Source organism: Triticum dicoccoides, chromosome 6B (assembly GCF_002162155.2).
Source record: "Triticum dicoccoides isolate Atlit2015 ecotype Zavitan chromosome 6B, WEW_v2.0, whole genome shotgun sequence".
Classification (NCBI taxonomy): domain Eukaryota; kingdom Viridiplantae; phylum Streptophyta; class Magnoliopsida; order Poales; family Poaceae; genus Triticum; species Triticum dicoccoides.
The window spans coordinates 157,982,673-157,987,332 of NC_041391.1; the positions used below are offsets into that span (position 1 = coordinate 157,982,673).

General features: G+C 55.0%; 1 pseudogene; it reads left to right on the forward strand.

The window, feature by feature from the left end:
- Window positions 1-254: 254 nt before the first annotated feature.
- Window positions 255-2,015, forward strand: LOC119325334 (annotated as a pseudogene).
- Window positions 2,016-4,660: the final 2,645 nt, after the last annotated feature.

Below are 4,660 nucleotides of genomic sequence, written 5' to 3' on the forward strand. Positions count from 1 at the left end.
AGATACGGAAACCTTTTTTGGTGTTAGATACATTCAGATTAAGACAAGTTTTTTGGACAGAGGTAATAGATCGGATCGGGTCCATTTACAGTGGCCAGACCCGGAGTGAACCCTCCAGCTGGTTAGCAGTTACTAGTAAAGTAGTAATTGCCCATACGGTTCCGTTGATCTCCCGCTTCATTCTGCGCGCAGCAAGTCTCAGCGACGCCTTTATAACCCCAACCCGTCATCACACACAGACTCCAAACAATTCCTCCCTTCCATTTGCCCCCTCTCGCTCTCGCCGCCATGGAAGCACCGCACCCTCACCCGCCAATGGACGTCCACGAGCCCGCCCCGCCGTCCCCGCTCTTCTCTGACATTTCCCCACACTTCCCGCTGTCCATTGCGGACGCCGGCGCTGGTGCGCTAGACCTCTCCTTCACCTCCACGGCCTCGGCCTCCACCTCCTCTTTGGCTCTTTCACCACCGCCACCACCTTCAGCGCGCGGAGCTCGCTCTCCCTGCCGTCCTTCTCCTCCTCCACCTCGCTCTCGCCGCGGCCGCACTCGTCGTCCACCTCCCCGCACTGGACGCACCTCGCCGCCGCCCGTGCCGCCACCCCGGACGGCGTCCTCCGCCTCGCGCACCTCCACCTCGTCCGCGAGCTCGGCTAGGGACACCTCGCGCGGGTCTTCCTCTGCCGCCTCAAGTCCTCGCCGCCGGCCTCACCGCTCTTCGCGCTCAAGGTCGTCGACCTCCGCGACGACGATCCCTCCCGTGTCTGCCACGTCCTCGCCGAGTCCCGCGTCCTCTCGTCGCTCGACCACCCATTCGTGCCCACCCTCTACGCGCGCCTCGACGCGGGACGCTACGCGTGCTTCCTCATGGACTACTGCTCCGGGGGCGACCTGCACTCGGTGCTCCGCCGCCGCCCCGGAGGCCGCCTGCCCGTCGCAGCAGCCAGGTTCTACGCCGCCGAGGTGTTGCTCGCTCTGGAGTACCTGCACGTGCTCGGCTTCGTGTACCGCGACCTCAAGCCGGAGAACGTGTTGCTCCGAGGAGACGGTCACGTCGTGCTCTCAGACTTCGACCTCGCGTTCCCGGCGTCCGTGGAGCCCGCCGTCCGCCGCCGGCAGGTGCGGCAGCAGAGCCGCCGCCGCAAGAGGAGCCTCCTACCGTCGTGCTTCTCTTCCAACCGCGGCAGCGACGAGGACGACGTGGACGCGAAGGAGCGGTTCGAGTTCGTGGCCGAGCCGACGACCGCCAACTCCAAGGACTGCGTGGGCACGCACGAGTACCTCGCGCCGGAGCTGGTGAGCGGGAACGGGCACGGCAACGGCGTGGACTGGTGGGCCTTCGGGGTGTTCCTGTACGAGCTGGTGTACGGGCGCACGCCGTTCAAGGGCCCCGCCAAGGACGTGACGCTCAAGAACATCCTGTCGAAGCAGGTGACGTACCCGAAGCTGGACGGCGAGGCCGAGGCGGCCGCGCAGCTCAAGGACCTCGTGGGCAGGCTGCTGGAGAGGGACCCGCGGCGGCGCATGGGGTCCGCGCGCGGGGCGGCCGAGATCAAGAGGCACCCGTTCTTCGCGGGCGTGGACTGGGCGCTCATACGGTGCGTGACGCCGCCGGTGGTGCCGGAGGCCGACGCCGCCGCCGCGTCCCCCGCCTCCGCTGCCAGGCAGGCGAAGCTCGGGAGCTGGAACAGCCTGGGCGGCAGCAGCTTCAAGAAGAGCAGTAGCTTCAAGAAGAGCAGCAGCTTCGGGAGGAGGTCGAGCTACGAGGAACGGCAGGGGGTTTTCCGCAAGCTGATGAGTTGGAACCAGGAGGGCCGATCCAAGAAGACCAAGACGAGCAGAATGAAGCCATGAATCGATCTGTTCCTGTGCTTTTTGCTGCGTGTGTTCGTGTTAATCTGGTTAGGGTTCGTGGCGTGTATAGACTATAGAGTGGAAGGGATCGCGATCGATCGACGAGGCTGTGAGGAGGAGGAGGAGGAGCTTTGTAGTTTGTACAAAGATCGAGGCGATGTGTGTCACTGCGCTGACATGGTTTGATCCGTGCTCGTATATGGAGAAACTTCATCCCTTGTTCACTGAGAACCTCTTTGTTTTCCTTTCTCATAATGGTACTAGTAGCACTTTAGCGGTAGTATATTACCGGCAATGCTACACGTACAAACGATTTACAGGCTTTTACATGATGGTTAACCTTGATTGGTCAATAGGTGAGCGGGACGGCCCATCCCTCTGAAAATCAGGAGGGGAGAGGTTTATGATTGGTTGTTAGATGGAAGGAGCGTGTAAAAGCGTGTAAGTCTTTGTATGTCTAGCATTTTTTGTATATTACAGTGGGTTAGTCTCTGACAGATTGACCTGTTGCCGTCGCAAGTTAAATGTCAGCAGTCCAGGTCCGGTATCACGTCTTTGATTTGACCAACAAGTAGAGTATCCGATATCTTGAACACTGTGTATTGAATTTGAACATCTGCGCCTGCGGAGCTCCAGGCTCGTTTCTAACATTTCCCTCTTCTGAACATTTTGAATTGGACGCCTTCTCCCTCCGCGGATGCGCCCATGCCATGCCTTTCTCGCCCACATGCACTGTACGGGTTGATCCCTACTTTAGTCTGCTATAAGTATATATTTTTTTCCAGAGAATTAACAGTGTCTCATCATCTAACTTCTTCCACAATTAAATTTAGGGAGTACCTAGAACTCATCTAGATGAGACATAATTTGGTCTCATTCACTTTAAAAATAAGAACAAATACAACCCACGCCAGCACACACGTATATTATAGCATCACATCCAATGGCTATAAAAGATGAATGGGACCAAATTATATCTCATCTAGATGAGTTCTAGCAAAACTGTTAAATTTATACGATGATTCTTCATGGAACCTCGCACGTCAGTAGAATGATCAACCAGATTTGATACCTGAAAATTTAGATTTTTTTTTATTTTTCTTGGTATTTTTTTACTATTCATTCATACAGGATTCACGGGCATCCAGGAGCTTCTATGCATTTTTTTTCTTCAAAGAGGGGATAACCCAGCCTCTGCATCATACAATGCACACAATCATTTTATTAAACATAAGCTATGCATTTTCCTTGTTGAAATACTAGTAGTTCGTAGACCAATTAGTTCCTACTACTACCAATCTACTCCTCGCCGACCGACCGGTATGAAACTGCCCAAACTAACTATACAGATCTGGATGTTCCTTTTTTTTTGACGAATAAACTTAGAGATCGGAGAAGACGCACTTCCTCTCTAGGTCGTTGGCATTTTCTGTTACATTATAGCATATGTGCATCTTAACCAATGATTGGATCGATCAAGGAGATGGTTCATGCATGAACCCAGCGGAGTGTGGGGGGACGTACGTACTGGTTATACACATCTATGATTACGAGTAAGTAATAACCTAAACAATACTCGCGCATAGATGTTCCCATCGTTTTGCTCTTCCTTGAGGCGAAAGCGAGGGTTGCCGGCCGGGGAACGACGGCGACGAAGCTAGCTGGCTAAGCCGAAAGCGAGACTCGGGCGCAACGGAGCACATCACGAGCATACGTCCACGTAGCCGGCGCTGCGGTCGCGGAGTTCGCGGGGTCACCAGCGCGCCACGCCGCCGGGCATCAGGCGCATGCATATATACGTAAGTACTACGTACCTTGTGTGTGCACCACCAACGCATGCAACACTCACACTGGTGACTGGCGACTGGTGTCTGGCTGGCTTTGGCATGGCCATGCCGGTCCCTGGCCCAGGCCGGACGAGGACGTACGCGTCGCAGTGGCTGCTTTACGAGGAGACGACAGAGGGATGTATGCATGCCATTGCCACGCGAATAAACCTGCAAAGCGGTGGCCTCCGGCCGGTCCTGGCCGGGAGAGGTGCCAAAGTGCAGATCGACGATGACACAGCTAGCGGCAGGTTAAAGGCGAGAGGCCGGGTCGATCGATCAGGGAATGTGCCTTTTGCGGGCTGAGGTGATCGCTTTCCCGCACTCCCATGCAGTGCAGTGCAATGTATCTATCGCCCGTCCTCGATGCTGCTACTACGTGCCTTTGTCTTTGCCTTACTTTCAGTTTCAGTGAGCACGCGCGGCGCCTGAAATCCATGCCATGCCTGCATGTGAGTGAGTGAGGGATCGGAGCTCAGCTCCCCCTAACACCGTCGGAGACGTACGTACGTACGATGATCTAGCTCATCGGTTACATCTGTCCATCGGCGCCTCATCGGGGTTTGAGGATTGCGTCCGTTCAGCACGAGATAAAAGAGTCCCAAGCTTCTTAACACAAGAGTTGGAAACTTGCAGGAGTGGCACGCTCGCAAATCACAGTCAAATCTAGTGATGTGATGTACTGTTACTACTACTACCAGTAGTTTTCGCCGTTCAAATGGGTTCCGTGAATCGTCCGCGGATCTTTAACTATGAATTGACAGTTAGTAGTAAATGTCAGAAGATCGATGGCAGAGTGATGAACACGTTCAGAGAACCGGTCAGTCCCCGATGCTGGCGCGCGCACGAGATGTAAAACGAGGCGAGGATAAGAGCATCTGATCGAGTAGTATATTGCTGTCGGTTTCAGCCGGTCCTTTGCGCTGAATCGACCACAAGTATTCGCAAACTATGCTCATCGGAGTGCTTAGGCCAACTCCA